Source organism: Mustela nivalis, assembly GCF_964662115.1.
Source record: "Mustela nivalis genome assembly, chromosome: 8".
In the NCBI taxonomy this organism is placed as follows: domain Eukaryota; kingdom Metazoa; phylum Chordata; class Mammalia; order Carnivora; family Mustelidae; genus Mustela; species Mustela nivalis.
The window spans coordinates 104,439,310-104,460,215 of record NC_139027.1 but is presented as its reverse complement, the minus strand read 5'-3'; the positions used below and the strand labels follow the sequence as shown (position 1 = coordinate 104,460,215).

At 39.3% G+C, this 20,906-nt stretch overlaps 1 protein-coding gene across 1 annotated transcript in view; it reads left to right on the top strand.

The window, feature by feature from the left end:
- MACROD2 (mono-ADP ribosylhydrolase 2) overlaps nt 1-20,906 on the top strand; it is a 1,944,634-nt gene that overhangs the window by 1,745,818 nt on the left and 177,910 nt on the right. The gene's annotated exons all lie outside the window — the stretch shown is intronic.

Here is a 20,906-nt window from a genome sequence, read left to right as displayed (position 1 = left end):
AAGTTTAAGGTGTACACTGTGATGATTTGATATACATATATATTGCAAAATGCTTATCACAGTAAGGTTAGTTAACCCATCCTTTTGCTTGCCTAATTACTGTTGTGTTGTTGGTAGAGTGAGAACATGGGAGCTCTGCTCCCACAGCAGTGTTCAAGCCTACAACACAGTATTGTCTACTCCAGTCACCATGCTGTACCTTAGATCTCTGGAACTTATACATCTTAGAACTGAAAATGTATACCCTTTGAACTTATCTCTCCATTTAGGCAACTCCTCAGCTACTGGCAACCACTGTTCTACTCTCTGTTTCTGTGAATTTAATGTTTTTAGGTTCTACATACAAGTGAGATCATATAATAATGCCCTTGAGGTCCTTCCATTGTTGGAAGGATTTCCTTCTTTTTTATGGCCAAATAATATCCGTGTGTGTATATGTGTATGTGACATTCTCTTTATCTATTAATCAGTTTACCCATCAATAGATACTTACTTTTTGAAGTGATAGTCAGAGTAGAGCACAGTGACATATATGGATATATGTCTTTCATTGGGAAAATAAGAAGTTGGGATTCTATATAACACCCAATGTTTTTAACACATTGCATTTGCCTATGGAATTTAAAACCTATGCCAAAATGCAACTTCATACCCTTTGCAGAAATTCTTCTTCTTCCAGGGCCACAATTATCAGTTAGTCAGCTTCTGCTCAAATAATCACAGTGCAAATAGTTGACTCAACATAAGGTAGCACAGTCTGTCTTTAAACATGTGTGGTTATGAGGAAATATGGTGACATTAAATCTGGGTATTAATGAGAAGTTTTCTATGTAGACACATTGTGTAATTGTCATTTCAAAGAAATACTCAGGTATTTATTTCTTAATCATACATGTCAATACATTTGCAGGAAAATTCATCTGTGGCCATTCTATTCAGATAACTCATTTCAAACTGTACTATTTCACATTACTGTTGTTGTTCACCCTTGTAGAGAAATAAGCCAGTAGGGGCTCGGGGAGTAGGGTAGCAGGAGGGAGGGAAACATGAAAAAACAAACATTTATTGAAATTTTACCATGTGCTAAGATCTACATGTATGTGCCATACTCTGGAGAACTTGGAAATTTTAGAGTTTCTGTAATGTAAATATTTCTATAAAGACACATTTTTTTCTACAAATTAAGCAGTTTATGAGTAAATATTATCTTCCTCAAAACCTTTTCCATGCTTTTGAATGGGAAAGAATCTCGCCTACCTTGAATCATCATTGCTGTGAAATTATTTTATTCCAGAGTCAATGGATTTATTTTCTACAAAAAGCACAAGCAAAGGCAAGCCTGAACACAAATTATTTCATTAAACCACTGTTTTTTACGGTGCTGTCCAGTGTAAGGCCTATAAATTATATTTCTGCAAAACATGAGGAGGATAAATAGACTGTACAACAGACACCGGGAAGAATAAGAGTAACAATAACGTGGGGTGAAGTTTACCTTTGAAATGATATGGCTTTTAGTTCTGCTATCTGTGTTTATTACGATCATTCTAAAATTCTCAGCATTTTTAGCAATCAAAAGTGTAGCTGACATATGATCCTTAGCTCTACATCCTTAACATATTCCAGTCCTAATGAGCAGTTAAAGGAATAATAAGTGACGTGAGTTGTGTTTGTCATCATTAATGAGCATATGAAGTTCCGAATTATGATAAATGGTGAACTAATTGCCTTAAAAACAGTAGAACTTTTCCTTTAGATGGCTGTTTCTTGACAGTCATTTTTTTCCTTGAGGAACGATTTTCAAGAGTTACCATCTTCCTGATGGGTATAATCCTAACTGCCACAGTCACTGGATGAAACTTCCCAAAGATAAGAAGAAAAACGATGACAGTATTTCAGATGAATTTTTCAAAGATATCTGTGATTGATAGTCTACTTCCAAAAAGAGATTTTTTTTTGTCTTCTCAATAAATATTAAGAGAGATTATTGCATTGAGGATATTATTTAGTTAATTAAAAGGATCATCAAACAGCTTAGATAACTTTTCCTATGACACACCTAATAAGGAAACAAAACATTCTGTGCAATTCTTGGCTTTTGGGGAAATAAGACAAAAATGGCAAGAAGTTTCTTCAAAAGCTACCTTAAGTGGTCTTGAGGTATCTGAATGGTCTTTGGGGTCTGTCTGGTAGCACTGTCAGCTGCAATGAAGGAGAAAAAAAAATGCCATGTTTATGTACACACCTTTAAAAGAAGAATTAGCAATATGCTCCATTGTTTATTGCCTTTCCCTCTTTGACTTGCAGGAATGGGATTGGGATGGAAGGGAGGCTTGGGAGAGGTCTCCCAAATTAGTTGATAGGATCAATCATCCAGGAACATGATTAGCACATAATAAAAATCTCAAGAGCATAACTGTGGGTGTGTTAGCTACCCTTCCTTATAATTGGTGCCCAAGGCTTTACTAACTAGCATTTTGCATAAAACAACATGCTACGCATGACTCTGAAATGTGCATCTCTACAGTGGTGGGTTGAGCAAGGCCATCTGCCTGAATGACCAACAGAGTTGCTGAGCCCTGGATGTCTGCCTTCCAGGGGCTTTTTGGAGGGGTTTCAACTGGGTGGCCCATCTGTGCCTACCCTTTACTTATCATATCAATGCCAGCTTAGACGAGTAGCTTTGCGGCCTTGGTGCCTTACCAGCGGGTGTCTCGAAAAGCACAGAAAAATACATAGGCAACAAGTAGGTCAGGACACATGGGGGTCATTTTGCATCGCCTTGGTTTCCTTTTGGTTATAAGCATTTACCACCTATGTTGAAATGGAAGAAATTTAGATGTCCAGATTTGAGCTTACCTCTCCTGTGTGCCAGAAGCACCACTCTCAGCCCCCAAAATCATAGACTTAGGACTACTTCAGTTATAGGTACAAGGTAACAAAACTGGCATTAGTTCTTGAGAAGAAGAAAATTAGATTTCTGCCAACTTAAAGCCATGAACAAATGTCAGAATTAAGCTCAGGGTTTTGGATAAGTTTGTAATTCCACATAACAAGACAGAAAAGTTTTCACAGTGGTTTTTACTGCCCTATATTACAATATACCCAGTGGTACATAGAGTGCATTCTAAAGGACTGTCTAAAATGTTTCCTGGTCTTCTTTATTATACGTGAAGTTTTGAGCACTAGTGGCCATATATTAGCTGGGTTTAGCCATACTCTGTGCACGTTTTCATTGAAAAAGTGGTTAGCCTCCAATAGGCACTTATGTGTTAAATGAATCAATGGATGCTTTAATCTTAGGGCCTACTTTATGAGCAGAAATGTTTCCATGAGCTGTGATCTTTCAAGTGTTTATAAATACTGTAATTTTTTAGAGAAGAATATTGTTTTAAGAAGCTGATGTTTCACATGCTTGCTATTTAAAAGCAATTGAGTTCTATTTAATGATTATTCAATAAAAAAAAATTGCTTTGTGCCCAGGGCAATATTTGAGTGGCATAAATTGTCCTTATATTCATCTGACTGTTATAAGTAAAAGAACAACCTTGAAGTTGAACATGAGGTCACAGTGGAAGTTTATTTAAAAGAAAGGATATTACTTTTCTTAAGAAGGTATCACAGGCATTTGGCCTATTCTATGCAAAGCTGTTGCTTCAGTTTCTTCCCATCCTCTACTCAAATTGTACCATGTCCCTTAATATTCCCCTTTTGAGATATTCCCCTTTTCTCCTTCTCCAAGAAATCCATGGCAGCAACTACTCCATAAAACACAGTATACTGGTGTTGTCTAACTACTCATATTTTAAGTAGTCCCCAGCCACAAACTAACGAATAGAAAGGTGGATTTCAAAACAGAATGAAAGAAACGCAACATCATCCACACAGGTGGTTCAATCATAACTTACATTAAATGATAACTGTCATCTCCTGGCCCCACCTCTGTAACCAACAAGTTGTCCTGAGATGCTATTTGAAGATCCTCAGGTGGCCTCCAGTTGGTTGCTTTTGGTGGGGCAGAGATTTATTCAAAGGCTCAGATTGTGGAGAACTCATCTTTGATTCTCTCTGAATTAGATTCCACTTGTAACAAAGCTATTCATTCACCCTTTCTTCCTTCTTTCCTTCTTTCCTTCCTTCCTTCCTTTCTCTTTCAAAAAGCATTTGCAAAGTGGCAGACATTCAGAGAAGAAGATCCCCACAGTCATGCATCCAAGTTCCTTTGTTCACAGGTGGTGCACAGTGGATACAGATCAGTGAACGAAAGGTGACAAAGTGATAGGGTGTCACACGTGGTATACAAGGGCAATGTGAGCATACAGAGCAGAGAGATATAATACAGCCTCAAGGAGCATGGTTAAAACAGGAGTTGAATCTTGGAGGACTGTAAAAGGAAGAGATTTTGAAAGAAGGAAACAAGAAAAAGGCTTACCAGACTCAGGAACAGCATATGCACAGCAATCAAGGCAAAAACAAAATCTGTTTCAGAATCTGCAGGCACATGTGTATGACTAGAATGTAGGATGGATTTGAGAGGATGGATGAAGAGGGCAGGGCAGGGAAGGGTCTTGTGTTCTCATGGGAGTGAGGGTGACGGACAGCTGTACAAGGCTTATAGCACCCGTTGCCACAGTAGATTGTATGGATCGAGATCATGCCATGGGAGAAAGTGTTTCTCCCTAGCGCCGCCATATTCCAAATGAAACCTTCTTAAAGCAGTGGGAATCCACTTAAAAGTGAGGAGAGACAAGCACCACATATAGTCTTCAGATAGGACTGCTGACATGGGATAAGTAGGTGAAAGCCTCTGAAATCTCTGTAGGTCAGTCTGTGCCAGGACTATTCCCTTCTGCCATGAAGCCTTGTAAATACCAGGCCTGGTGTTGGTGTATAAAATCCCATGGCCAGGGTTTTGTCTTTGCCCCAATAATATCCATTCATATAACATATCCCTGAGGACCTGATTCAACCCTATGAATGAAGCCATTTGGCAAACGAGAGTGAGTAAGCACTCAGCGACATAGAATAAGGAGAGGAAACACCCAAAAATATGAATGAAGACTCTAAAAGGGGAGTTTTTGCATTAATGGGGGAAGATCCCTCTGTTGTGTGTGGACCTGTAGAGTAAAACAAAAAAACAAAACAAAAACAAAGAGCAGTCATTCTGGGAACAGAAGACCAGGGCCTGAGTTGCTTGTTATTGGAAATGGACTTCTCTGAGCCTCTGCTTTTCCACTTAAAAGTGATATCATGAGAAGGACATAAAATAGCAGCCATTAAATGAGATCACCTTTATCAAACCATTTGCAATCCATAAAGTACTACATAAATTAAAGTGGTTATCATCTCTGTGTTATAAATATATAGGTGCATGTACACACTTTGGAAGCTGATTTGGAAGTTGATTTCTTTCTTAGAACACTTAGAGCACTTTTTTTTTTTATCTATTCAGGGTAACACCTTTTCTGGGTTATATGGTCTTCAGGTGTTTGGATTTAAAGGCTCAAAGAATTCCTATTATTTAGGACCAACGTGAATTCATAAGGGGAATTTGTGAAATATGAAGACATTAGATGCTGCTATAAGCAAAGGTCTATAGTCATGAATACCATTAAAAAATATAATACTACCACCCTGGATTTCAATGACAGTGGTCCTATAGTTCCCCTATAGGTGTTCTCTCACGGACCCTGATAACTACAGGTCACATAGACCCCCTTTGCAAAGACAGACTAGGAGGCTGAGCTCTGCTATGTACCTTGATCAGAGTTATATCAAGAAAAGGGTTGGTCTTGCATTTCTAAGACTGTTTCTGGGATTTGCTCTTCTGCCAGCGCAACTAAGGACATTTTCTTTGCCTTTAGCAAAGGGAGATGCTGGCTTGCCAGAACTCTATGGAGAAATGTGAATGTATGAAGAGTTAGGGCAATGCCTGGAGGGAGGAGCTGAAGGCTCCCACACTCCTCCCCCGGCTTGACCTACCCCTAAGAATTGGATGCAGAATGTCTGCCCTGATGCAAGGCTGATGTGCACCAGCTCTCCCTCCACTGTCTGTGCTTCGTGCCTCACCCCTCCCTTCATGCTCCATCCTCCTGTCCATTTCTACTCCTGCCAAACCTTGAAGCCTCGCTTGTACATCTCTCCTGTGGCTTGTGCTTTCCCAACTTGATCATCTCTCCTCCCTTGACATTGTTTGGACTGTGCCCAAGATTCTGTCTTCTCCCTCCTGGGCTCAGAACCCCGTGAGCAGCCCTGGCAGATGTGACCCAGTCACTGCGTAGACGCCGCCTCTGTAGTACCAGGTGCTGGAGAGCTAAGCCAGTCCCGAGGCTCCAGCCTTTCTCCTGGCAGCAATCTGACTCACAAAAAATAAAATCCGTCTCCAGGTGACCTATCCCCAATTCCTGATTTCGTGTGCTGATATGTTTGTGCTGTTTAGCGAGCCCTCACAGAAAATGTTATCTAAATGTCACTCTGCTATCTCTGGGGTTTGTTGGACTTAATATCTAAGCCTTAAAGTGAGACTGGGGCTGAGAATTCACATGAGTTCTGCCCACATGTGTGCTTTGTTGGAGCTACGTGGTTTGATTTTTACCCAGTGGTTCAACATGGAAAAAAAAAAAAAAAGCTCTGATAACTGAGAATCCCAAGGTCACTGACCAAATGATATGTGAAGGCAGGATTTTAGTTTTCTTAGCAATCTTCCATGAGTTTTTACCTGAGAAACTGTGCGTGTGTGTGTGTGTGTGTGAGAGAGAGAGAGAGCGCACACGTGTGTAGCTTCTGAAGGAATGCCAGGCTAGAGATGAGACAGGGAGGCTTCCTGGGGGGAATGGAGAGTCTGGCCCTCTTTGTGGATGCTGTGATGTGCTGCCCAGATCCTGCCTTCAGGGCTAAAGGAGACAGCCAAATAGGAGAGAGTGAGACAGACCGAATATTAGCAACAGCAGGAAGCCATTACCAAGCCCGGATTGGAAGGAACACAGGTGGCAGTCAGTGTTTGTTCCCACCCAGAAACTGGGCTCATCAGATAGGAACTGGGATCTTGAAGGGAGGAGCTGTCCTGTTCGAGCTGGATTCCAGAAGAAGCCCAGTCATGGCCAGAGATGCCCCTGAAGCAGAAAAAGAAGGGAATAGATACCCCCAAGCTCTTCTCCCTCTTAAATTGCCAATCTCTGTCAGTGATTCCCATTGAGCAAATGGCCAGGAAACTCCAGGGCCGGGGTAGCCAGGGGTATGTGGGCCCCTGAGATACAGAGCAAGGCAGAAATCAAGCTGAGCACAAAGAGACAAATGGCCCCTACAAAATTAAATCTCTCAGAGTAGAGCTTAGAATATGCATTTTTTAAAGATTTTATTTATTTATTTGAGACCGTGTGAGTGAATGAGAGAGAGGTAGCATGAGCAGGAGTTAGGGGCAGAGGGAAGGGGAGAAGCAGACTGCCACTGAACAGGGAGCCCGACGTGGGGCTCGATCCCAGGACCCCAGGATCATGACCTGAGCCGAAGGCAGACACTCAACTTGACTGAGCCACCCCGGCTCCCCTGGAAGGTGCATTTTCAGCAAGCTGGCCTAGATGATTCTTATGTGTGCTTGCATTTTATATAACCTTCCCATAACATGGACAATTCCTACCTTGTCAGTTTCTCGTATATGCATGAGATAAAACAACTGGTATAGTGCCTAGTTCTGATGGTAGGAAGATGTTGAATTATTTTGGCCTTCCTCCCCCTCTAAATTTTTGACCAAATAGGGTAAGTAAAATACATGGACTATATGACAAATTTTCATTTAATAAAACATTTCTTCCTCTTGCACAACCCCTTAAGAATCGTTAAAAGTAAACCATTGGAATGACATTAGACAATAGATCTAAGATCTACAAAAGTGAGGTGCATTTATTTAAAATTAGCTCCACAATGTAGTGCACCTATCTCCAGCATTCATTATTATTAATGTCTATAATTGATGGCTGAAAATAGAACCCTCAAAGGAGAATAATGTCCAAAATCCTATTCACATAAATTGTGAACTGCTAAGCCTAGGAGCATGTTAGCAAGATGCTCCACACATTTTGACTTCTTTTCTCAATTCAACTCTAGACTGCATTTAATTAACTTCCTTAAGGTTTTAAACTGCCTCCCCTGTTTAACAGACATGGCAATTTTTATGTACAGCAATATTCCATGTGTAGAAGGGTGTGGGAAGCAGACACAAACCTTCTGATTTAATCCAGTGGAATTCTATGGGAAATGAGCTCAAGATGCTTCAGGGGGAAACCCTACATTGGCTTTAGTTGTTTCTAATAAAAGAGATTGCGATGTGTCTTTAAGTGTTTTTGAGTGTATATGTAAGCCAGGAAGGGAAAACAAGAATATGGAATGAGCACAGCAGAGAAAATACACCCTTAAAATAGGGCTGCTGCTCTTTATACAGAACAGAGATTTGGAGGAATCAAGTACTTGACTCACCAAGTCGAGTTGACTCATCCTTAATAGCCAATTTTCTTTTTTTTTTAATATAAGAAATTAACATTATTATAAATACATTTCTGTGTTGCTATTCCTAGAATGTGTCTCATTTAAAAACATGGATGGTTGATGATCATCCTTGAGCCAATCAGTCTTCTTCTCACCAGTTTCACAGTCTGATACAAATTGAGGGGTGTCTGGTGTGTGCAGAAAACTGTGTTACATTTCTAGTGCCTTCCATTTCCACATACCTTGGTAACTCTCACAAAGTCTCTGGACTATGGGTTTGTTATTCACATGGGGGGACTGGAATTAAATTGGGCCCTTCAGAGCATAGAATTCAATGACACTATAATATAGAAACCTACCTGTAAAGGTATGTTGGATCTTGTCTTCATTGCTTACTATCATCAGGCAGAACTCTTCGCTGTTATTTAAACATGGTCTATATTTTCCAATGTATTTATACCTTTGCTGAAATCCAAATCCCATTCCCATCCATCAAGTACTTCTCCATTTCTTAAGGCCAAGATCAAATCCCAAAGCTTTCATTGCCTTATCCATTGGCCAAGTTAGATTCACCTCTCTCCCCTTTGTATGCATTTCTTGAATCTCATCACATACAAGTCCATCCATTCATAATCTTTTTTATTAGCAACTCTGTACTTGACCAGGAATTTTTCAGTGATTATGATTTTATCTAATTCTTTGTATCCCTGAAGACTGTCACATAATAATAAATATCTGTTGAATTGAACTGAATAGTTTTATAGATTTCTTTGCTTAGTTAAAAATTACATTTTGTGATAGCCAGCCTCAAAGATGGCGCCAGTGATCCTCACCTTCTCATAGCCATGCGCTTGTGTAGTCACTTCCCATTCTGAATCAAGACTGACCTGTGGGCCAAAAGAATATGGTAGAAGTGATGACGAGTGACCTCTTCAGCTAGGTCATAAGAGGCAGGGCAGTTTCTATTTGGCCTTTTGGATCTTTCACTCTGGAGGAAGCTAGACACCATACCATTAAGACATTCAAATAACCCTGTTGTATAGAGGAACGGGGGCCCCCTGTCTATAGCCAACACCAACTTGCAGCCATGTGAGTGTCACCTTGGAAAAAAATCCTCTAATCCTTGCTAGTCTGTCAGATGATTGCAGCCCCAGTATCTGCCTATAAGAGGCCCCATGAGAGGCCCCAAACCTCTTAGCCAAGCCATCTCCAAATTCCCATAGAAACTGAGAGGTAATAAATGATTATTGTTTCAAATTACTAAGTTGGGGAAATATTAGTTATATGGCCATAGATAGCTATGCAAATTTCTTCCTCTTTTCTCTTCCTATGGGAGTCATCATGAGAGTAAGGTGCAGGTCTGCCATTGAAATCTTATCTACTATTTACTATCAATATTAATCATGTTATTAATAAATAATTGGTGTTCATATACTATTGCTATATTAAAATATTAGCAGCATTGCTGTTATTAATTTTAATTAAAATTCAAATTATACGCAGTTAATATGTTAAAACAGTCATCATATCATTGTTATATAATTATAATACTAATGTTTTAATGAAATTTTTAATACTGATTTTTAATACTAATTACTATTTTGTCTATTTGTAAGAAAAGTCTTGTTATCCCTATTTGCAGGATGAGGAAACTGAGGCTTAGAACAGTTCATTCAAAGTCAAACAACTGGTAGGATACTGAACTGTAATTCAAAACAGGATCTGTCTTACACAGTAAAAAATGCGGGTCCTCATTGCATAATCTGTGTGGCAATACTTAACACACACTGCTGTTATGAGAATGAAATAAATCTGTACGTTTCCTTGAAGGAGGCATAGAGGATACATATGCAACCAGTGCCATTTTATCTCCCTTCCCTTCACAGTGTGTCAGTGTTTCTGCTAGGGTGAGTCTAAGATGCACTCAGGACCCCAGGCCATTGGCCTGATCTACCAGCAGCAGCGATCCCAGTGCGGAGGCAGACTGAGTGTCCCCACGCAGGACACCTGGTTGTCCTCTGGGATTGCAAAACCTAGGCTTCTAATCTATTTGTTGTGGAAAAAAAAAAAAAAAAACAAACAGTGCTTCAACTCAATCACTTCTAGCTTTCTCAAACTCAGGATAGATACCTAATGATAGTAATGCTTTGCTTTTCATAGGACCATGGAGATTATAGAGCTCTTTCCTTTCTCTATGTGTGAGAGAATAAATGGAATTGACTCACATGTGAATAATTGACTAGAAAGGAGAGTTGGAAAGTATTTGTAGCAGCAGACCCCTTATAATTGACATACCTGAAAACCTCTATCTTCTGCAAAAGCAATCTCATTACAACCAATTAGAGGTCAGTGCTATATAGAACCAAGTCATAGGAGTCATTATCTATAGAATTTCCCCCCTTTTATTCATATCAAGGCATGAACTTTTCAAAGACATAAAATTCACCACATCAATCTACTGAGGCAGGGTTAGTGATGTGTGGTTGGCCAGAAAAAACATTCAGTTACCTGAATACATATTTTAGTTTTAAAATAGTTTCTATAATTTTATTATAACTTACAATGCTTCTTTTATTCATGTTACAAATTGCTTTCAGGGAATAAATGATGCATTTAAAGGGACTGAGCATCATAGTAGCTGTGGAGAGTGGTTTGTGGACTTAACCACTTAATGTGATCTGGCAATGGCCCCTTTGAGCTGATCAGTAAGAACAGCAATGCCAAACTATGGTAAACCTCAAGAGTTTTCAAGGAAGCAATATGGCTCTAATTGAGTAGAAGCTTAGCAAGTAGACCACAGCTATTTCTTTGTAGAAGGTCCAGTTGTGTACTAGAGAGATTGTACCTGTGAAGATCGCCTTGTTAATGGAAACCAGAGGGATGGGGGCCCCCTGCTTGTCTGTTCTTGAGTCAGAAAGAAGGGGGCTTGGCTTGCATTTAATAAGGATATCTGTTTTTCTTCGCAAAAATACTGTCTGTAGGCACCCATACATACATGCTCTGTAGTTTCTCTTTACGAAGACTAAAGTTTTGATGGACACAGTTCCATCTTGAAGGATAATCAAAACATCGAAGAAACACTTTCTAACAATTAAAGTTAAATGGCCAGTGTTTTCCAAAATCATTTAACCATAGGAGCCTTTTAAATACAATATTCGTTGATTTCCTCTGTGGTACTTGCTTGCATAATCTGGTCTTTAAACAGAGAGAGAAAGCCTATCAGAGCGAAACACAGAAATCTTGTTGAATGGGATTCCTTTTCCTTTTGGTCAAGAGTGCTTGTCCCTCAACTTTTTCCTTAGCCCACTGCCCACAGTCCTGTAGGCTGAGTCTACACTGAACCACGTCTTGTCCTGAATCACGCCTTGTCATCACAAGAACTCTTTGAGGTATCTGATAAGTGGGCCCTGTGTTGTGCTTAGGTTCATGCCTGTCCTTTGGCCCATTGTTCCACTGATCTGCTTTCTCTTCCTTGCCACATTCTGTACTCGTTACTTCTCAGTTTACCATGGCCCAGTCTTTTTCAACTTCTTTGAATTTCTGGAAACTTGGCTTGCTCAAAGCATTGGTAAAACAATATTATTAGGTTATGTGTTGGTTTCTGAGCTGCTTCTGATTATAGACTCTTCACATTCCTCTTGGTTACAGAAACTCTGTTCTACCTCTGATGATGTGAAAAAGAGGCAGACCCTTATCTCCTAGCCATTGGTCCTAGGACCCTGTTTAGACTTCTTAGAACTTGAGTCCTATGTAACTTTTGTGACACATGTAGCTCACCACTAACTGATTGAACTCCCTAAACCTACAGTTCAAATTGAAAATGATCAGATACCTTAGAATCATCAGCCACTGAATGTTTTGGACCATCGGTTGTTGGGGTAAGGACCACCAAATAGGTCCTTACCCCAGCCTCATAAACTCATAGGATTAAAGAGTTTGAGAAAAAACTTGTATATAATGTTTTATTAAATAACCCAGAAATCTGTCCAGGTTAATTTTCATGTCAAGGTTGGACTGTTTTCCTCATAGACTGTCAAGCCTTTTGTTTCTATAGAGCTGTGATGCATTCTATTCTTTCTTTTAAATGATGTAAACCTAGACTTCTTTTGTTTTAACTTACCAACACTTAGACCTTTCTAATAAGGAACAAAGCAAACTACGAGCTAAGAAGCAACCCGTTGTCTTTAGTTTCTGAAAAATTATGTCACATTACAAAGGAAAAGGAAGAAGTTGTCTTTATGCTAATGTTGATATTTGCATTTCTCATCTTTCTGGATAAAATGTTTAATGTTTCCATCTTATGGAGCCCTTAATTATATCATTAGCAAATGTGATGCAATAATTAAGCATCAATTGAGTTTTTTTCTGGATTATACACATTCTTGCATTCTGTTTTCACATCACAGTAACTTAACTTTGTGATTTATATTGGAAAAATGACTTTGGGTATTCATTTTACTTCATTATTCTTCAGCATTGTATTTCACCCACTTAGCTATTTCTGTGGCAATTGTGTTTTGATGAGAAGAGATTGTCCAGTGTAGCCACATCACAATAACTGCGAGATAAAATCCAGTGGGCCCAGCTAGCTTTTGATGAGTTCTTGGATCCCATCCACACAAAAGAAGCATGTGAAAATAAAAATGATAAGCATCATTTTGCATTCAAAATTGTTCTGATTTAAAGAAGATTGAACTTTTAAAATAAATACATCAGGAAAATGGTGAACTTGCAGTCTGATTTTATTTGATAAAGCATTTGTAAAATGAAGAATTCTTCCCTAAAAGTCATCTGTTAATGTAAAAAGTACAATGGCAAGTCTAGACAGTTTGGGAACCTGCTCTGGATACTTAACATATACATACATATGGATATACATACATGAATATGTCTATTTGGTGCATTTATATGTATATGCAAACACATACATGTTTACATAAAAATATAGTTATGGATATGGCTATAGAGATAGGTATATTTTTGCCTAAATTATTTCCTCATATGTTTATTAAGTGTAACATTCACTTCATTTCTTATCTCAGCTTAAATCTCAAATGTTAGAACAGACCTAATTTTTTTTATCCCTCATCCTACAAAAACAAGCTCCTTACAATATATCTCTCCATGAAGAGATGAAATACAAACATATCTTGAGAAGAGGTAGAGCATTGGACTTAAGTACAAGACTATGGAACAGATTGCCTAAATTCGTATTTCTTATACCATTTAGTAGATTGAATCACACTGGCCCCACTTCTAACCACTCCCTGAATCTGCACCCTTGCTATTGTCTGAGTCAGAGGAAAAATATGTCCTAATTCCTTGACTTTTGCTTCAACGATTTGGCTTCCTTTGGCCAGTGAAAGGACATAGGAAATAATTCTATATTATTTTCAAGGCTAGGCCATGAGTGTTTTCACTCTCTCTTCTTACTGTTTTCCAATTACCTTGAGAATATTCCCCAGGTAACTTGTTAGTCCAGAAAGGATAAGGAGAAACAGGTAAAGCCAAACTTAAATATACTCTCTCAGGGCATGCCATGAATGACTTTAGAACATGGGAAATGTTACCCATGTTGGTTAAATTGTAAGAGTACACACACACACACACACACACACACACACACTCACACATTCACACATACACACACAAAGTCTGAATTTTTTTGTTGTTTTTGTCCTTATAAAGAGAAGTGAATTTTTTTTCAACAGAAAATCTTCAGGATCCTATTGAAATTTTAATCTATAAAAATTTTTCATAGCATCATAAAACTTCATATTTGTATTTTACTTTTAAGTTTCTCAAAGCATTCCATCCTTGTGATCTCATTTTATCCTCATATCATCTTGGTGAAGTAGAATGGCTTTATCTGCATTTTACATGTTGGCCTTGATCATGGCGTGGCCCGCACTATGCTGTGAGAAAGTGAATGAACTGAGCAAAAGGTAATATGTGAGAACAGAAGGAATATGAAGGCAGTGGAAGATCAAAGACCCTGTGCCCACAGGAATCTGAGCAAAGTTTATCATCTTTTCAGGTGTCGGGATCCAGTCATGATGGTGGGGGGTTCAGTGTGAAAGGGAAGGCTTAGAATGATTATGGGAGGCCAAGGCAGTAGTCCTTGACTGGGTTTTATTGGAAGTTTTTAAGGGAGAGGTCATTTTCAATGTGTGCACCTGGACATCCAGCCCTAGAAAATTGAGACAGCAAAAATTAAACAAATGGGATCCATTTCAACCCATTCTCTTTCACAGAGCAGTGGGAATGGGGCTAGATTCAAAGAGATAAAATAGGAGGCCAAAACAAGAGGGAAAGGAATTAACAGAAATTAGGCAAGTGTGTTGGGTTTGATTGGGGGAGGAGATTGAAAAGGCATTGGACACTAGGGACCCAAGAGAAGAGCAAATGAAATGAGGGACCTGAAGCAAGTCTCTGTTTCCAGGATTTCAGTTGCACAATCCAGCTCAAGAGTGATGCAGAACAACATTCAACTCTTTCTTGATGTCATACCCAAGTATTAAGGACCACTGTCAGGTTGGGCTTTGTGGCTTACAGATTCCAGCAGAGCCAGATCTGCAGGTGCCTAGCACTCATTTGGGCTACCAAGGACATATACTGGTGGAGTCATCAAGAATTATACATTTTGAGAGTAATTCAATCCTTGGAAACTTCTCATTTAAACCCTCTTCTTTCAAAAATGGTAAAATAGATTGAGGTTCTAAGGAAGTCTGTGATTTGCTAATAATCAAGACCCAGAACTAATGACCCAAAAATCCAGATACTTTTTTAAAACCCAAACAATTTTACACTTTTTTGTTTGTTTTTGGAAGACACCAAAGAAATGGGTCAATGTTAGTTTACTTCTTCTCAAGTTCCCTTGCTTCTCCCATTAATGATAATAACCCCCCAAAAGCATCACATTAGTTGCCTTGCTGTCTTAAATGCCATAAATAATTCTTGTTTTAAATTCTATCATGACTCATTTTATTGCTTGCATATAAGAGATGGATGGGTGGATGGGTGGGTGGATGGATAGATGATAGATGGATGGATAGATAGATAGACAGACAGACAGACTTCCTGAATTGTAAGTGGTGGTTTGGACAGAGCACCTGTTCCAAAGTTGTATGGGGCATGGGCTACTCTCCAACTCCTCTACCCCAGGAGTTTGCTTCACCTCTCAAAAAATGAACATCTGGCCTTACTTAACAAACTAGATTATTTATTTTTGAATATGAAGATGGATTACCCAAAAGAATTTGACTAGAGATGAACTCTTTTCTGAAGCAGAGCTCTCTAGTGGGGTAAGCATTAGGACAGCTGACAGGAAACGGAAGACTAGATTTTTATCTTGACCCTTTTCCTCACCACCCGGTGGCACCAAGCTCACCCTTTGACCTTTCTGGGCTACACTCTCCTTATTTATGAAATGGGGCCATTCATCACACCTCTGCTCTGGACACCACAAGTGTAATAATGAATTACATGAGGTAATGAAAAATACCCTGACAACGAAACAGTTTTATGCTGATGCCAACTGGCCTTTTTCTTACGCATTTATCATCACCGTTTCCCGATCCTTACCAACTGACGGGGTTAGAACAAGTTCAAAGAAGGCAGGGGCTCATTTATGGAAGTTGACTCTAATGTGTTGTTTAAATAAAGTACAATTATCCCTCTTCCTTAAATGTACAGTGTGAGCAGAGTAATATTTTTCCTATGAACAGCTTATGCCCATTCATGTTCATGTGTTGGTACAGTTATGTTACTTCTATGTGATATTTTTCCCTCCAGGGCATTTGCTTTTGAAACAGCATAATAAAGTGACTTCTGCTAAATAAATAGGTCTGTTTACAATAGCTGAGAGTTAAGTGAATTTATGCAGGAGGCATTTTGGTGTTGCAGACCAAATTAACTAGCTGAAAATCCATTAACTTCAAGGCTCCAGATGGATATTTAGGATAATTCCTGAAGTACAAATGTAAAAGTCATGGTAGAATTTTCTTTGGCATATGCGTGGAATTTCTACCGTGGGCCCATTTAAAAAATCAATATCATAATAATTACATCAAAGCAAAAATAACAGAGCATTATGTGCATGATCAAAAAGCTGCAACTGAGAAGTCCAGCCACTCCAGAAAAATGAAATATACGTAATTAGTATCTGCAATTTGCATTGTTCCCTGGCACCCCCGAATTTACTGGCAAATTGTGCTGTAGCCTGTGTGAATTAGACCTCAGAAATGATTGTGGTTTTGTGGCATTGACATAGAAACGTGAAGGCTCCTCTTTCAGTATTCACGGGTCTCCAGTCCTGCTTCACACACATAATCTCGACCCCACCCTCACAATCCACTTTATTTGGGTATTCTCTCTAGCCAACAGCCAACTACCCCCCACGATCTGCCTGAAGATATTCGAGTGACAAAAATGTGCGCTACTTAAAGAGGAAATTTTATATGGCTTAAGAGAAAACCATGACTAGGAGCACAAGAAGTTTTGCCAGTGCTGCCAACACAGGGACTGACAGACTCATTCAATGAACCAATCAACCAGGACCACATTTGGTGACACGATACAAAGCCCTATGAGGAGCCGGTCTGCCAAGCATCATGAGAGACACTAGGGTGAGGAAGCTTATAACCCAGCAGGGAAACACCATAATCACATAAGATATCATCATCAGCCTATCAAGCATCCCTCCTGCCTTCAGGTGCCTGAAGGAAGCATTCACTGAGCCCTCGTTCTGTGCTTAGCACTTTACACAGAACACTGTTTGTTCCTCGCAGCAGCCTGTGAGGTAGGTGACAACATAATCCCCATTTTACAGATATGAAAACTGAGCTTCCGTGAGGTTAGGTCACTTGCCCTGGGTAAGCAAGTGAATGGTGAGAGCGGCATTGTAAGCAGGCACCAAGCCTCCACTGTCCACCTGCCATTGTGATATTTGCATAAGGGCTTATCTCATCTGTCAAGGAAAATGTTGGAAACAGGAAATCTCTGTCTTACTTATCCTGTGTCCTCCATAAACCCTGCCATTGTTTGCAGAATGAATATGTACATTCCACTCAATATGTATTGAATGCCAGCTCTGTATTTCATATACAAAGACATATAAGAGGATCAGACAAATTATAAGGCAGTATCAAAGGCCTCATTAATGAACCAGGAAAGATGCCAGCAGCAGATTTTTTTTTTTTTTTTTTTTTTTTGGTCAGAAATAGGATGAAGAAGAGAAATTTTTATGGGAAGCATAAAAGTATGTTGCAGGAAAATTATTTTATGGACATACCATCAAACAGTATTCTGATAATTACCCAGAACATTAGTAAGAGAGATCACGCTTAATGGCACTCATTTACAGTGTAGTCTAATTGGCTAGTGAAACTACTGTTCTTAAAGTCAAGGTTTGGGGGTTGTGCTGGGTTGAATAGTGTCCCTCCAACATTCACCTCTACCTAGAATCTCAAAATGTGACCTTATTTGGGACAGAGTGTTTGCAGCTATAATTAATTAAGATGAGCTCATACTGAATTAGAATGTGCCCTAAATACAATGACAGGTGTTCACATAAGAAGACTGTGTGAAGACCATGTGAGAAGGTACAGACCACCCACACAGAAGTGTTCAGGGGTCAGAAAGATAATTAACAATGCTCATTCCTAGACACCACTCAAGACCTACAAGTCGTAATATTTGAGGGCAGTCAAGATCCATCACTTGTACTTGGAGGTCTTATACTTACTGAAGTTTGAAAATTATAACTTTTGGAAATGTGAAGATATTATAGTGTAGTCTCTCTCTCTACCTGGTGTCCTCCTCGGTCAAGGAGCTGAGTCGTACAAGATAAGTTAACAAGAGGTCATCTTACTTGTGGCAAAAACCTACTCCAAATGTGCAGAGGAGTGGAGGCCATTGTGAATGGGAGTACCTTAGATAAATGTGTTGGGAATTCACAAGTCTTATTTTGGCCCCCAACTTCAGTGGACACTGAATATCATGGAGGTTTTGGTATCATCTGTGTGGTCTGCACACAGACCAAACCAGACTTTGTTAAGAATGACTGTACCATTTATTCAATTGCTCCTATGAGATAATTATGTCACACATATCATCCCATTAAGTATTCTAGAGAACACTTTGGTATCAGTCCATCACTAGTCCTATTTTTCTGATGAAAATGCTGAGATTAGAACAGTGAAGCAGTTCACTGGGAGCGACAAAGTGAGTCCATGGCCAAATCCATATACAAAATCTGGACTGTCTGGATTGAAGGCTCTTCTGTTGAACCTTTTCCATTCTACCCCAGGCCCCAGAAAAGAGAATCTTCTTTTTGTAAAAGCCACATGGGTTTTCTAAAACAGCCTTGTCGATGGACTGAGTGGACTTGAAGTCAAGTCATAGTGTAGACAGGCCATCTTTTCCAAAGGGTTCAATTTCTCACAGACGTTTAGGAAAAGAAATATTTTTTTACTCTAAAATAAGAACACATATATAATTGAGTAGAATTTTTTAAAGACTTAATATGATCTTAACATAAAAAGATGCATTTAAGGAAACTTTGCAATTGAGCAGAATTTTTCAGGCCCTCGTCAGCGAGCTGGGGTGGGGAAGACCCCCATTTAGAACTGTCAGCATTCTAAGCTACTTTATGGCCAATACTGAGAAGTCATCTCACAGGCACCCTCATTGATTTAGCCCCACACTAAATGGCCTAGAATGTAATGGTCATTTTATTAATTTGCTTTAATTAGTCCTTGTCCATTGGTTTCTACACTATTTGCCTCTCTAGTATGTTCTGCAAAATGGAGCCATAGATAGAAATTTATTTACTTTGTGGGGTAGTGATTTTCTCCAATCTGAACACCCTGACTTTTATTTCTACTGCGTTTTCCCAGTGGGTGGCAATGGGAGTGTTGTTTCAGTCCATTTTGGCAGAGCAAAGTAATTTCCTGGTTGGGCACCAAAGGGGGGGGAGGTCTTTCCACTGCTGAGCACCATTACATTACAGTTTATGTAAGCCCATGACACATGCAGTCTAGAAAAACACTGTTAACCATTTTAGATCCACTGGCTAGAGAGGAACAGCTAAAGGTCAGAGCTGCTCACTGACATAGAAAACATATAGGCTGCTGCATGACTAGCCTGTATGGTAAACTAATATGGTAGCATATATTCGGGGGGTTGGGGGTACACAGTTCCCTAAAAACCAGGACTTTGGTCAAAGTAGACCTCAACGTCAGTGAAAAATGTATAGCTTCTGCACATCCAGTTCCCCAAATATTTACCTTGAGACTTAAGCACACTTTAAAATAATTGGTTTTCCAGAATACATGTACCATGTTTTGCAACTTGGACATTAAATTAAATGGAAAAAAATAGAATCCTGGTTAAAGTTTTTCAACAAACACATCATCAGTGGGTCTTTCCAAATACTTCTTACATCTGTCCATGAAATCAAATTTTGGCTTCACCTCTCCATCCTTCCCCAAAATATAACACAGAGAGCTAGTCTGTTTTTAATATCTAGATCATCTAGTGACATTCATGCAACAAATTCCTGCTTCAGGTGGGAAGATGTGTGTGGACTTCTGACAATGTTATTGGAGGAATGTGTCTCTCTCTAAGCAATTGGTTTCTCTAAATTGTGCCAATATGCCAATTATACCCACACATCTTTGTCATTTGGGCACTTCCTCTCCTTCCATGGTTGGAAAGAACATTACTGGATACAGCCATAATGTGGACAAAGTATCATTTTCCTGCTGAAAATGCAAACAAGATCTTTATTTTCACTGCTCTTAAATTTGACCTGTGACTGGCATTAGAAATATCAGTTGAAACCAGGAAACAGCCACAGTGGCATTTAGCATCACAGTTGCTGGAGCCGGATCAAGTCAGGAAAACAGATTTTTTAAAGGATTACAGCAGCAGCCATTATATAACAAGCCTCCCTATAACGGTGGGACATCTGTTGTCTATTTTCGGAAAGCCATCATTCTATCACCCTTATTAAAATAATCTTAGTGGATACTTGGGTTTTATTGTCCGTCTCTTTCCACATGCCCCCCAGGGATTAAAAATGTTGATACGCAGTTGACATTTGTATGTTCTGGTCTTCAGTGCCTTTTCCTTTTTCTTTGTGTTTGTTTTTGGTTGGTCGGTTACTCTTTCGTTGTTTTAATTGCTTTATTTCTCTTAAAAAGAAAAAAAAAAGGCTATCTAGTAAGACACTAGAATAATAATACTTATGTTGCTGGCAGTGTTCTGATTGCCATGAGATTCACATATGAAACCAAATGCCTCGGAATACAGCGCAGAAGTATTCCATAACCAGTAGGTCTTTTCCTTTCCCTTCCCTGCCCCTGAGATTTTGAGATTGTTAATGGATTTAGCTTTAAAATGCAGAGTTTAGGGACTTCTGG